Here is a 15391-nt window from a genome sequence, read left to right on the forward strand (position 1 = left end):
GAATTTTCAAGGAGAATATTGGCTGCTGATCTTGATGTTTATTTGAGAAATTATGATGAATAATGATGAATTATGAGCCTAGAAAAATAATGGGAATTTTCGGAGCAAAAATATGAATTTTTACTCACTAGGGGTATTTTTGTAATTTGCTATCGAGACTGATAAATTGAATCTCATTCACAGTCACTAAGGTAATTTAAGTATAATTGGAGTGTAGAAAGTGAGAAGAATTGATTTGGAGTTAAATTGGAGATAATAGGTCGAATTAGGTCAGCACCGCATTTAAGCGGTAGTTAGATAAGTTGTATATCATATCATGCATATATACCGAGCCTGAATTGATTTTATAATGGTCAAGCATTAATGTGGTGAATTATGTATTGTACATTATGGATAGGTGGTAAGCAAATTACACTGGTAAAAGTACAGAGATTGTGCTTGAAGACTGGGGTTATGAGTATATCAACTCCTGGAACTGTGAGTGAACTTATTATTGTCTTAATTATCTAGAGTAGTTTTATACAATTGTGTGATTTTATAGAAAATGGATTTAAATGGTAAATTGCTATGTTTTAGGAGAAATTACGATTTTATAAAATGATTTTATAAATTTTCTGGAAAAATCGAACACTGGTTTTGAAAATAGAGTAATTGGAGACTGCCTGCTTGTGTTGTAAATTTATGGTTTTAAATTGAATGGCTAATGACAATATATGAGCATGAATGGCTAAACTGATTTTGATGTTAGAATTATTTGTACTGAGTATTCAGCCTTGAGAGGCTAGGTTGCGATAAATTGCCATGTCATGCTAAAATGAATTTTATTAATTGGTGGAGTTTATATTAATTATTCACTACAGAGGGGGTTCCATGGACCAACCTATTAGAGGGGCATGGTAAACTCCATTATATTCTTACCTCAAACGGAGAGGCGTGTAGGGTATCTCCTGGGGTAAAGCTTAGGGTTCACTTCACGCCAAACCACCACGTGAAGGGGAACTCAACCAACGCCAAGGAACGACTATATTTTTCTCAAACTAAAAATATATTTTAAGTGTATATAAAAATTTTAACAGCCTTGGCGAACTCGGTTGGATGCCCTGCGCAAGGTATCACCGAGTATGAGTTTTGACATGAGCCAAAGTTTTAAGAAATTCATAAGCCAAGTTGATTACTCGATTTATATGGATTGATTTTATTTGGTTAAAATGAGTTGAAAGATAATGAAATTACAGTATGATAACTTATTTCAATTGTCTCTATTTACTCAACTTTAAATAGTTTAGATGGTATATGTTTACTCACTGGGATTTTATAATCTCACTACCCTCATTTCCTCACATTTCAAGCTCGATGAATTTCATAGTTAGCTGACTTTGACAAGGACCTTCATTTGGACTCGAATCGGTAAAAGCTGTAGGTTTCCAGCTTCCGATGCATTTTGGTTAGATGTGGGCCTACATGTCACTGTAAAAAAAATTTTATGCTTTGGTTATTTGCTTTATAATATATATGAATGTAATTAACTTTTACGCTATAAGAATTATGTACCGATAGTTTTATGAAAATTATTTTACAAGAAAATAATTTATTTTATTGAATATTTTTATTATATTCAAATGGTCAAATTTTCACTTCAAATGAACGTTTTAGATACTTAATTTGTTTTTAAATCATTAAATATATATTTTCTGCTTACCTACTACATTTTTAGTAAGTTTCGAGATTTTTGACAAAAATGACGAAAATGCCCCTGAGAGCCAGAAAATAATATGTTATGTTCTGATTTGGAAATGATTTGTAATCCTTCGAATTTTGATATTTGATAACTATTGCTCACCAGGGAAGTGCGAAAGCTGATAAGAGAGCCTTGCGAGATTTTCATCGACATTCGGGGTGAAGAATGTTTGTCGAGGTCTCGTTGCGGTTGTCACAAGCCCGATGGAAGTTCCGGGTCGTGACAAAAATAATGTCGATTTATGATCGAATGAGAGAGAAAAGTGGAATTGATGCTCTAAGTATATTGAATTTAAATTGTTACTAGGAAAGTTTGTTGTGGGAGCGTGTCGAACGATGTAGGTGACTGGCAAATAGGAATAATTATACGAGTACGAATCAATAGTGACGTAGAAATCCCGCTATTGTGAAGTGAGTAACCTTACCATCATTTTAATTATCTAAAGTATGTTTTATTCGGTTTTGGTGAAATTTTATGAAAATGAGCTTTAATGGTAAATCTTTATGTTTATAAACAAAATGAGTTTAAACAAAATGATTTTATAAATTGTCTTGAAATTAAATGACGTTTTTTGAAAATAGAGTAATTAGAGACCACTTGATGTATTGTAAATTTAAGGTTTTAACTGATTGGCTTATGGCAATATTGGCATGAATGGTTTAATTGCTAAATGTGTTGAAAATGCATGAATTATTGATTTGCCTTGAGAGGCTGTAGGATAAAATAATTGTCATGTCATGCTATTGTTGAATTTTATTGTATGGTGGGTTTAGCGAGCTGCAGTGGGCGGGTTCTATGAACCAGCCTATTAGAGGGGCACGGAATCCAGATATATATATGTACCTCGATCGGAGAGGCGCGTAGGGTATCTCTTGAGGTATGGATAGAGTTCACGTCACGTCGAACCACCTCGTGATGATGAACTCTGCTAACGCCAAGGAACGGCTGTGTTTTCAAAACGATCAAGTGTACGCCTCCGATCAAGGTGTCATCGAGTACTATTTGATGACATGAGCCAAATGTTTATGAAAGTCATAAGCCTTAATGAGAAATTAAATGAAATACAACCGTTTGCATGGGTTGGGATGAATTTTCAAATTGTGAAATACGTAATGTGATGGGATATTTTGATTGTCTCATTTTACTCGGCTTTAGTTGATTTAAATGATGTTTGTTTACTAACTGAGATTTTATAGTCTCACCACCCTCCTTTCCACCCATTTCAGGCTCGGAATAAACTGTAGATAGTTGGTATCGTCGGGGACTACAGTTGGACTTGCACCATCCAAAAACTGTAGGTTCATGTCTTATGATACTTTTGGTCATTCGTGAGCTCACGTATCACTGTAAATTAAATTTTATACTTTGGTTATCTGTATTACAATATATATGAATTTATTTTGCTTTTATGCTGTAAAAAAATTATTTATGCACTGTTCTAATAAAATATTATTTTTAAAAAAATTGAATATTTTATTCAATATTTTTATATTATTTTAATAGTTATAATATCATTTTAAACGAATGTTTTAGACATCCAAATTTATTTTTGATTATGAAATATGTGTTTTGCACCCGTATACTACATTATTAGCTGGTTTCGAAATTTTCAGGAAAAAATGACTAAAATGCCCCTGTGAGACGAAAATTATTATTTTTTATTGTTTTAAGTTGGAAATAGTTTAAAATTTATTAGAACGTGATATTTGGCAACGATTACTCACAGAGGAAATGAGAAATTGATATTAAAGCCTTACGAGGTTCCGGTTGACATTTCGGGTAATGAGTGTCAATTGGGACATCGCGGCGGTTGTCACGGACTCGAGGGGAGTTCTAGGTCGTGACAGAATAGGAGACAAGAAGATTAATCATTTGGAAATGTGCCCATTTTTACATTGTTGCACTGGGTAAAGGTTAAGTGTTTAGGGTTAATGGTTTATGGTTTATGGTTTAAGTGAGAAATGATATGAGAGAACTTGAATGACTATAACTTTGGTGTACTTTGAAACTTAAAAATGACTTCACTTACATGCTGAATTACATAGCTATATATACTAGTTGAAAAGATGAATATAGATAGAAAATGTATAATTAAATGAATATTCAAAATGGCTCAAGTTCAAAGTGAAACAATTTTCAAGAAAGGTAGTTAAAGAGACATTTAATCTCTATACATTTAATCATTGTAATGAGAATCAAGACTCCTAATTTAACATCTCAAAACTCTGTATCTAAATTTAAAGTTGTTGGATGAATACAAGTGCTTCTTGGTATGATGCTTTCAATCAAACACAAAACATGCAGGCCATTTGTTAGTTGTTATGCATGGTGTGTAATAACTTTATTTGTTGGCATGGCACGTAGCAATATTTGGTAATGTAGGCATGGCATGTAGGACTTGGTGAAAATTGTTGCTGTTACACGTTACGTATCAACCATTGATTTTTAGGCATGTAGTGTAATAATTTAGTGATTATGCATAACATGTAGCAATTTAAGGATGGCGCATGGCGTGTTTGAATCAAATATTGTTAGGGTTGGCATGTAGCAGTAGAGGAAATTTAGGCATGGTGTATAATAACTTAGTATGGCATGTAAGAACATTTAACTTGTTCTAAATAAGGTTTTAAACACTTTAAGGAGTCATTTTGAAGATAACTTGTGAAGCAAATCTTCAAATTCTCTTAACTTTCTGCATGTCTTTTTATTTTTATTTTTTAAGGAATGGTTGTCAGTTGAAGTGTTTTTCAGTTTCATACATCAGAACACAATTTTTTCCCATCGAAAACACTTGTTTTGTCTAAAATCAAAGAAAATCCCTTATAAAACCTTAAGTTAAGAAATTTCAAATTCTTAAGTTTATTCAGGCTTGGGCCCGAATTGATCCAATTAAAAGCTATTTCAAACTTCTGTGATCATTTCAATTGATTGAGTTTTATTGAAAACAACTTAAAATTAAAATCCCCTAATGGCCACTCACCCCAAGCACACTAAAACCAACCCTTGATGGCCTAAAGGCAATAACATTGAAAAACTCAGCGCTTTACCGGATTCAATTCTGTTTGACGTCATATCCTTGTTTCTCATAAAAGATGCAGTTCGCATCTCAATTTTATCAAGTAGGTGGAAGTTTTTTCTTCCATCAGTTTTTACTCTTGATTTTTCTAATGACACACACCCTCCATATAGGTTCATAAAATTTATGGATAGAGTGTTGTTATTCCATAATGCGGAATGTGTTGAGAGATTTGGTATCAATTATAGTGGATTATACAAAGATCTTGATGGTTATCGACTTTTTGGGTGGATATTGTCTTTTGCATTACGACGAAGTATCAAGAACTTTATTTATAGATGTCCATTAGAGATGATTTTAGTGGTATGCTACCTGCAAGTCTCTTTGAAAATAAGACATTTGTGAAATTGGAATTACATGTTTATACATTATTGTTATGAGCATCTTTACCAATGTATCTTTTCCAAGTGTGAAGAATATCCATGATGGCGGTGTAGACTTTGTCGATAATGATTCAATTCGAAGGTTTTTGTCTGGTTGCCCTGTGCTTGAAAAGTCGTTGATTTGGTCTTCTAGTCAATATGAAAGTTTAACAAAGTTAAATATTTGTAAACCTCACTAAAGAAATTGAATTTAGATCATCATGGTGATATCTTTGATAAACCTTTTCATGTTGGCCTTGATGCTTTTAAGTCTTATCTGCATCAACTAATGTGGTGTTCTATTAAAAAGCTATTCATTAGTAAACTTACACTCTCTTGTCAAGGTTGAGATGAGTGATCTACATAATGGATTTCGAGATGAGTTCAATGTTGACACTGTAAGTAATTTGTTTAATGTAATTAATATTGTTTGATCACTTTATTTCAATGATAAGTTACTGCAGGTAAGTTCATTGACTCTTTCTTGTTGATGCAACATTTTGAAAATATAGTTGTTACAAATATTTCATAATTGAGAGTTTCAAAACAAACTCCAAAAGGATGCTTGTAAATTTTTATGCCCTAGATCTATGTTTATGATTTTTAATAGTGTAATATATAGAATTTACAGTTTTATTGCAATTTATAATCTAAAACTGCTTATTTTTTATTATTATTATCTCATTTTTAAGCTTTTGATTTGTGCAAGAAGCATGTGCCCATGTTTCATAACCTGATCCATGTAGATAGTAGAAGAATGACTTACTGGCAAAGAATTAACTTGGAGACTCTTATCATTCATAATGTATGGATTAAATAAAATATATCTAATAGTTACTCTATGCATTTCTAAAGTTATAAGTTTATACGCTTTCCCTTTTCATTTTGGGTTCAAGGATTTTTTGGAGATTTATTCTGTCATTAACATCAAAAGGTACCTTTTTGTCTCTTTTCTTACTTAAGGTGATTGAAATCTATTAATTTGGTGGTAAATTGGAAATGGTTGAGTATTTCATAAAAAATGCAAGAGTTTTGGAGAAGCTTAGAATAAAAATAACTTTAAAGCAACTATTAAAATCAGAGAATTCAAAATAAATTGCTAATGGTGCAAAGGGAATATAAGATATGTTAAGTGAAAATGGTCTGATGTCCTTTTTCTTTCAAATTTTAAAGCTTGTTTTGACTGTAAATGAATCCTTATGTTAGTACATAATTAATACTACCTATATTTACAATAGAGTTAAGCATCACGTGTAATAACAATGTATATTTACGCATAAAGTATACTTGACAAAATATATAGGCATGGCGTGTAACTGACAATATATATAGGTAATTGATAATATATATATGTATGACATGTAATTGACAATATATATAGACATAGCCTATAAGTGACAATATATATTAGTATGGTGTTTAGCAACAATTACTTAATATCCATGGCTTGTAATAATAGTGTCTGTTGACACATTTCGTACAACAACTTGGTCATTACGCATGGCATGTAGTAGTCATAAATTAGAAAATAGAAATAAATTAGATATAGTCCAAGAAATGTATCTTAATTCGACAATGAGAGAAGGTTATAAATGAACAATGTTGTAAATGCTATATTGGAAAATCATATCTTTAACATGAAACCATGGACAAATGCACTCAAGTTTTAAAGAAAAAAGAAAATGATCAATAAAACTTTTTTAAGCTAGTAGAAAAAAAAGACATTAAAGGACTTTTCATTCAAGCTTGAACGAACTATGTAGTAGCCTCAACAATTGTTTTATCAGTAGGCCTCTCTAATTTGACACCAATGATTCAAAAAAAAAAAGAATGTGGATTTTGTCATATGATTTGGGTTTAGAGTGAAAATTGTTGAATTAACACCATGGTTTAAAATATTGAAGTACATGCTTGGTGAAATGAAGTTGTTTCATGCCATGTTAAAAAAAAGTAATTATTACCATAAGAGTTGCAAAATATTTGGACATGCCAATTTGAAATGAAAGTTGTTACACACCATGTTGAAAAATGTTGTTATTATATGCCATTGAGAGATTATGTGACATGACATAATTTTAACTGTTGTTATCCAATAGAAAAAATTTTAGACAAAAATACCTTTAATGAAATCGTTTGAAATTGGATGGTCGTGTTTATTAGTAATGAGGTATTTAACAAGCCGTTGCATTTTATTCCTCATTCACAAATGCTAGGTCAAGTAAGAGTAGAAAGTAAAGACCGTTTGATTCGTTTCTCATTTCCAAAGCTACCAAAGTGTTCGACCAAGTTTTGAGCAAAGTAATAAATCACAACAACAATTTTGTAACTATGTGAAGGGGTCACTTAGTCAATGGTGAATTTTTTTTTGTGTTTTTAGTGGATTTTTTTGTTGATTTTGTTGCTTTATCAAGGGTTTGGGTTTAGGGTTACACACTGATATCTTTTTCTTGGTTTTTTCTTTATTTTGTTTAATATCCATTGTACATTCATTCCTTTCCCTATATTCTGGATAAAACTACGATATTTAATTTACATGGTTTAGGTGTGTCAACATTTAACTTGTTCTACATTGTGTGCAACAATAATAAATTTCTTCTAAATGGTGTGTTGTTTTGAATAGGTTTATTGTTAATGGCTTGTAGCTTACACGTGCATGATTGATATGTTTTGTAGATGGAGTTGGGAGAGCACAAAAACCTTGATGCTTCGCTTATTGTGCTGAGGGACAAGTGGACCTTCAGCATTGCCATTAACGCCCATTATAAGTGGTCGCAACTGCAATACATAAACAAGACGCTCTTAGAGTAAAGGGAATACGATGCAGTGAAGTGTATGTACTTCAAGATGTTGCTGAGCATCCATCCACAAGGTTTTTTTTGCACTTATCTCTTGCAAAATATCATGGTTTGTAGAACCACTGAACTTGAGTTAATGGAGCATGAGTTATAGTTTGCTGCTAACAAGACCAAAGTGCGCTTTTCGAAGTGAGAGTTTTACCTTGTTATAAGATTGAAGTTTGGCCCCATGTTGAACATATTCACACAACTGTCTAAGGCCATCTTTGCAAAAATTCATGAGAAATACTGGAATGAGGGGGGGGGGGGGGACAATGTGAAGTTATAGTAGGTGCATGATAAGTTCTGAAAAGGCAACTTTTAGTAGCTAGGAGACACAACAAAGATGACACTTGTCTTGATTGTGAATAATATTTTATTTGGATAAGATTATAGAAGACAGGTGATGCTTTAGCTGTTGGCATTGGTTGAGGACATTGACACTTGGAATGTCTTCCTGTGGGGTTAATATGTATGGAGGTTGATTGAAGACTACTTATTGAAGAGGTTTAAAGTTCTTCATAAAACCTCAAAGAAGCATAAGCGTTTATACTGCAACCTTTACAGATTTACGTGTGCAAATACAAATAGTGTCACCTAACATTTATCATTTTCCTTTTCATATAATATTTTAGAGTGGCATGTCATGTATCAGTTAGGTGATTATAATGGTTACAGTTTTTTTTTTAAAGACATAAAGGAACTTGCACTTTGTTCTGCCAAAATATCAAAATAGATATAATACATATAAAGTAATATGTAGTATAAATGTAAAAATTAAAAAAAAAGAGAGGAAGAGAGTATGTCTTTAACGATGGGAAGGCTAACTAGTAGTATCTTAGACATGATCTCCTTTTCCCTTGAAGCCAACTCCCATGCTTGACCAAACATGCCATAAAAGAAAAGCAAACAAAGTTGTTCATTGACAAAGACTGTAAATTTCTAAGTTGTCCATCAACAAACACCATAAGAATTTCACATCAATTCATCAACAGATACCACAATTTAAAAACTATCCAAACAAAAGGACAAACAGGAAAAAAATATGAAGTCCCAATAAAGCAACAAACTTACAATGACAGCCAGTCACTAAATATGGTCCCCATGAGCCAAACCATATCAACCTTGAATTTAATTGCTCCTGGCTTCCACAAAGATGACTTTTACCCACGAATGTGTAGATGATAGTGCAATCAAAAAGCCCAAGGAGTTCTACTAGGAGATTCAAAAGTTGGAGTCCTCTCAGCAGGTTTGTAACGACCTCTATCCTGATCGTTACCGGTGTCTGAGACTTGCGAGTAAACCCTCCAAATCCCGAACAAGCCTAATTTGAGATTCTCGTTAAATTCATTAAATATACTCTTAAGTACGTAAGTGATTAATAATAAATGTACTATTGATTACTTCATTCTAGATAATAATAATTAAATATCGATCACAAGATCTTGAACAATACATATCCATGAAGTTAACGATACTTTGCAACATCTAGCAATTTTATGTAACACGACCCTAGGCAGCAAAGCAACTTAGAGTAGAGGGCTATGAGATGTCCTTACCTACGTTGTAGCAAAGTTAGATCCATTGGACGACACGCCTGCACTGATCACTTATCTATAAAAGAAGATAAAGGGGTGAGTCTCACAGACTCAGTGATCATAGACTCTGTGAATATGGTATAGATGGGAAACAAACGATAAGGTAGAGATTTTGAATATGGAAAATATAAGAATACATAAACAATTAACCAAAAAGGAATGGGTTCCTTATAGGTAAATCCAGAATTTTAATACAAGTTGATCAATTCAAATCACACACACACATATATATATATATATCAAAATCAACGCGTATAAAAGTTTCTGTTGTCGAAACCTTTTATAACTTATTGAAACCCCATCAATGTAAATGCATGCTCCCGTAAAGTTAAACCTTTAAAACTTATAACAAGTTCGCAAATCACCTTGTGTGCGAGTAATTAAATCCACATCATTAAATAAACAAGGGAGCTACTGAAAATCATTAAATTCTCACTATACGTAAAAATAGGATTTTGATAACCCAAAGAGATTTTTATTCTCGAGTAGGAGATGAAATAAAACTCATGGTCTTGCTAACACGTAATAACATCCGGGAGCCTCGCTCCAACGGACCCCACATATGCTATGGTGGTCTCAACAATGTTGGCCGACATTGAAAAATTAAGCGATTGCAACCGCATATCACTAGTGGCCTAGCCACGTATATATCACAGACCATGGCCCCAGCCACGTCTAATAGCCTGTCGGTGATTCAAAAGTTCTCTAACTAGAACTCACTTATGCACGAGGGTCACACTTAACTGACGTGACAGCCGACCTATTCTCGAATCTCTCGATTTATAAAACCATTTTAGAAATTACGTTATGCCCCTGAAATTTTATTTCAAAATTATTTCCAAAGCATTTAACATAAGGCATGATAAAATCTATTATTACTTTTATAAAATAAAAATTGTGCATGAATTTGAAACAACAATTTGCATGGTGCGTAAGCTTTATAATCATGAATGCACACCTCACAAATATAAGGCACATTTGAATAAAATCATCTTAAAATGCTTGTTCCCTGATTTAAAAATCTTTTACGCATATACTTTATACTTATATATTCAAAACACGTTCAAACATTTTAGCATACACAAAATCCCTAAGGTTCTACCAACTCATGCTGTCCAAAATTTTACGTTTAAAATAAATCATACGTGTATATATATGGAAATTTTAAAATAGACATCTTCTACTTACCTTACAATAACAAGATGCTTCATCGCTATTGATTCGGGCGCGTATCTAGCTAATTCTAATCGCCTATCACTTGTTACCTCTTGGTTTTTGCTTAGGTTCCACACACAAGTTCACAATTTCTTCACGCCTATGGCCACCGTTGTTGCCACAAACATACTTACACAATTACCTACTCATTTCCAAAGATTATTCAAGCAAACATTAAAATTCTTACCTTATTTCTTTTGAATCTTGAAACCCACTTGATATTTCTCCAAATGCCCTTGAATCACTCCTTAAAACATGTGTGCATGTATGCCTTTGAGATTCTAAGCATCAAAATATGGGTGAAATGGAAGAAAAAGACAAGAATTTCTTCCTTTCTCCCATGGTTTTTCTCTTGATTTTCACTACCCGAGCCTTCACCTTTCTTTTCTTTTCTTTCTCTTTTTCTTCCCTTTCCTTTCCCTTTTCTTTTCTTCTTCCTTTCTTTCTTTCTCTTTCTCTCTTGGTTGTGGCTGAACTTCACAAATGCCTAGCCTTAAAAATGACTTCTTTTATTTTATTTCTTGCCACCATGGGCGAATTCCCACGTGCCACCTTTTTCCATCATTTTTTTTCTTTTCATTTTTCCTCTCCAGGCCGTGCTTATCCACTTGCTATTTCACATGACCGACTTGATTTTTATCCATTTATTTTTTTTCTACCATTTGTTGACTTTTCCTTGCACTTTCTTTAAGTATTGATCACATGGCACATTATTCTCACTTTTCTTTCTCCACCAACACTCACCTATTCTTTTTTTATTTCTTTATCTTTTTTTTTATTTTTTCTTCATGGTCAGCCCCTACATCCCAATTCATACCTTAAAATAGATTTTTGACTACCTCATTCATCACATGGGCGGCTGTCCAACTCATTCTTTATTCTATTATATTTTATTTATTATTGTTTTTTATTTTATTTTTTTATCTTATCTTTTTCTCTCATCTTTATCTTCTTATTTTCTCTCCACAATTTCCCCATGGGCGGCTTGCCCATACGTAATATCTTTTGATTTTTTTCTTTTTGGATCAATAATTGTCCATTTATCTCCAAATATTAAAATTTACATATAAATCCACAAACTTTTTTTTATTTACCTTAATACCCTCCAAACTTTCATCTTTTACAATTTGGTCCTCCCAACATGTTTTAAATTCAATTGTCCTTCTATCTTTATTCCTTTACACGTATACAATCAAAATATCAAAGTTGCACTTCAACACGGTATCACCACAATATTTAAATATTTACTTACTCGCGCTAGCTTAATTTAATGACAAAGCGTGGGCCCCACTAATATCATTTTTCCTTCAAAATTCTTTCTTACTTCCTTTCCCCCATTTAGATTAGTCATATTACCCTCCTTCGGAACCAATTTTCGCAAGTGATAAAATATTAATATTTTAATATTATTTTATTCAAAAAATAATATTTTAATTCAAAATATTCTTTTCGCCCGTTTCTGCTATATGGCACTTAAATTTACATCAAGCGATCCTTCATCTTATTAATAGGGTCTCATTGTCTGCTAAACGAGGGTATGAGGTGTTATAAGGTTAGCTGAATGCTATTATTTTTTTCTTTTCATATGTAAACTATCTTTCAAAATAATAGCAATGTATATGTTTTGTAGTCGTGGGCATACGAAACCTTTGAGTCCACATTAGAGGAGGCTAGACAGGAATATTTATTGGACATAGGTGACAACAACATAGGCCAGATAACTCAAATGACAACAACGCTACTAGTCGTCATAATATATTCTCTTTAATTAAATCGTATTACTTCACCTCTAACTTGAGCTCTGTGACGTTGGTAACCAAATTCACCACTTGAATTTGATCCTTCATTGGCAATGTTCTTGATAAACGATTCACAATTAAAGACATCATTTCCTTCATAATAATCATTATCCTTTTTTGCTCATTAGCTAAAAGACAAAGTGCGTTAACTGCCATGATCTGAGCATCGAAAAAGTTTTCTTTCAAAAGCCTCAATAAAAGAGATACCCTTACTTCTTCAAAAATGATGCTCTTGGTTGATATTGGTTATTGAATTGGTTGCCTGATCATGTTATCAGGCAATGTCTCAAGCGAACGAATCCTATTTTCACCATCGATAGAGTTATTTTATATGGGGTCATCACACTAAATATCTCCTAAATTTACACCTTCGGCATGTATTGTATTGCTTTCAACATTATTGCAATTCAAAATGTCATTGTAGTAAACTCAATCGTCCTCTAAATAGTCATCGTGCCCACCATCAGAATCATCAGCAAAGTAATCTTCACTGGTGAGAAACCAATCATCTTCACCTTGATCAGATGTGGCCTCATCCTTGAATGTTGCAATGTGGTTTGAATATGGCATTAGACCCTCTATAGTATCACTTGATGGTTGCATTGGTTGGACAACAACAAGTAATTAGTTTAATGCACATGTTGATCAAAATTATACAACCAACTATCGTGAGAATGACATTTGTGTATACGACTGCACAAACTCATGTGTATACGTCGATTGCCATTATTGTGGGTTAAGAATTGAATGGTGTGGTATATGTGATGTAATGTAAATCTAAATCTAATTGAGGTGATTACCATATTGGATAACTTGCTCATGCAACATAACATTCGTATATCGTTCTTTAATGGTGATGTAAATCGTCCAAACATTCATCTGCTCTAATAAAATTAATGCATCATCCTCATCATCCTTGATAATTGGGCGTGATAGCTCTTCGAGAAACTAATCAATACATGTAACTCAATTTCGTGATTCTATGAGTTTACCTTAATTACGTATTCAACTAGCTTCACAAGCCTGTAAATGGCAAATCACTCCTAACCCCTCGTATTCGTGACTTACCTTCTAGTAAATGCCATTGACCCAATGATCACCGTGTCTTATCACAAGTCATACATTTGGCACGTCGCTTAAATTTAAAAAAAAAAGTGTCAAAGTCAATTTATCAAAAAAGTTATTTTATGCCATGATCTAAAATTTTCCCACACACTATGTTGAAAACTTGTTGTTCTTACATGCTATGTTCAAATTTTTTTTTGTAAGTTTGTTGTTTATGCTATCATTTCCTACCTCATAGAATTTGATTTTTATCTTAAGTTGGAATTGGCATAAATTAGGCTTGCCTTTTAATATTATCATATGTTTATTCTGTTTGATACTAGTTTTTTCATCATTATACAAGACATGGTAATGAGTAGAATTACTTTTCCCCTACATAATAAAAAGACCATTTTCAAACCCACTCATTACCAAATATGTTATGATGAAACCAAGTTCTCACACATAATTTATATTACACGTAATGGGTTTACATCTTTTTCTATAATCTTTATAATCTGCAAAATCAAATCAATTTATCAACAAGTTGCTACCCACCAAATTTTGAACTTTTGCTGCATTCATAGTTGAAAAAATGTTTTTACATGCTATGTCGAAAAAAAAAATTATTACACAGCACGTTGAAAAAATGTTACATGCCATATTCATCCAAATTTTGCTACATGCCATATTTAAAAACAATTTGCTACACATCATTTTCGCAAAAAAAAAAAAAAAATTCTACACGTCATTTTCATAAAAAAATTTCTACACATCATTTTCATAAAAAATTTCTAAACGCCATGTTCAAAAATAGTTTGCTACATGCCATTGCCATAAAAAATTTTCTACACATCATGTTCAAACATTTTGCTACATGCCATGCCATGTTCAATAGATCTTTTAGACCCCAACTAAATTACATCTATTACAAGTATCCATGTAAAAGTAACAAATCTGATTAGTATTTTAATTTACAAACAATGTTTAAGAAATAAATTGAGTGGGTTTTCCATCAATTTTGGTGTTTTGTAAATGTAAACCAATTAAGCTTATAAAAAATCTTGACGTCATCTCTACTCTTGTGTCTGTAGATCGATGGTGATACGTTGAGATTGCGAGAGATAAATCAGAGAGATATGACAATGGTGGTAAAATTAAAGAGAGCTGAGAGAGTTGAATGAGTTGAGAGACCTGGATGGCGAGAGAAAGCTGACAGAGCATTTAAGTTGCTTGGATTGAGGGAGGGAGAAATTGAGAGCTTAATATGTCCGAAATGGTTTTAAGGACATTTTTATCATCTTATCGTTAAAATTGAGAAAAAACAGTTAACTTTATATTGGAAGCTATTTCTAAAATAAGTTTATAAGATTGATCATTTTTCACAATTTCTTTTAATTGAAATCTTATTTTATTTTTAAAAAATAATAATATTATATCTTAAAATATAAAAAAATTAAGGGTGAATGACACTCCATTATTATGTATTATAATGTATATATTAATGTACATATTGTTTTAATAATATACAAATCACTATAGTAAGACATGTACACATTAGTTTTAGAATTTTAATTACTATGGTGAAGGGAAGAAAAAGTTAATTGATTTCATAACCAAAATACACTGGGGTCTCATTTTTTATCTTCATTACATCATTTATTCAATATCTTGAATCCATTTCACTTATGGGTAATTACCCCTATTCTATTCTATTTTTACGTT

At 32.3% G+C, this 15391-nt stretch overlaps 2 long non-coding RNA genes across 3 annotated transcripts; one reads left to right on the top strand and one right to left on the bottom strand.

The window, feature by feature from the left end:
- On the top strand, nucleotides 403-8241 carry LOC108663750. Its single transcript, XR_001929761.1, has 3 exons — nucleotides 403-477; nucleotides 2965-3032; nucleotides 7850-8241. It is a non-coding gene; the product is annotated as an uncharacterized LOC108663750 (long non-coding RNA).
- Nucleotides 8906-11201, bottom strand: LOC108663699. Of its 2 annotated transcripts, XR_001929710.1 has the most exons (4): nucleotides 11011-11201; nucleotides 10797-10923; nucleotides 9570-9624; nucleotides 8906-9334 (listed from the first exon to the last, which is right to left on the bottom strand). It is a non-coding gene; the product is annotated as an uncharacterized LOC108663699 (long non-coding RNA). The 2 variants fall into 2 exon arrangements; XR_001929709.1 differs by having other exon boundaries at nucleotides 10797-11201.

The sequence above is a fragment of the Theobroma cacao genome, chromosome 10, assembly GCF_000208745.1.
Source record: "Theobroma cacao cultivar B97-61/B2 chromosome 10, Criollo_cocoa_genome_V2, whole genome shotgun sequence".
Lineage (NCBI taxonomy): Eukaryota > Viridiplantae > Streptophyta > Magnoliopsida > Malvales > Malvaceae > Theobroma > Theobroma cacao.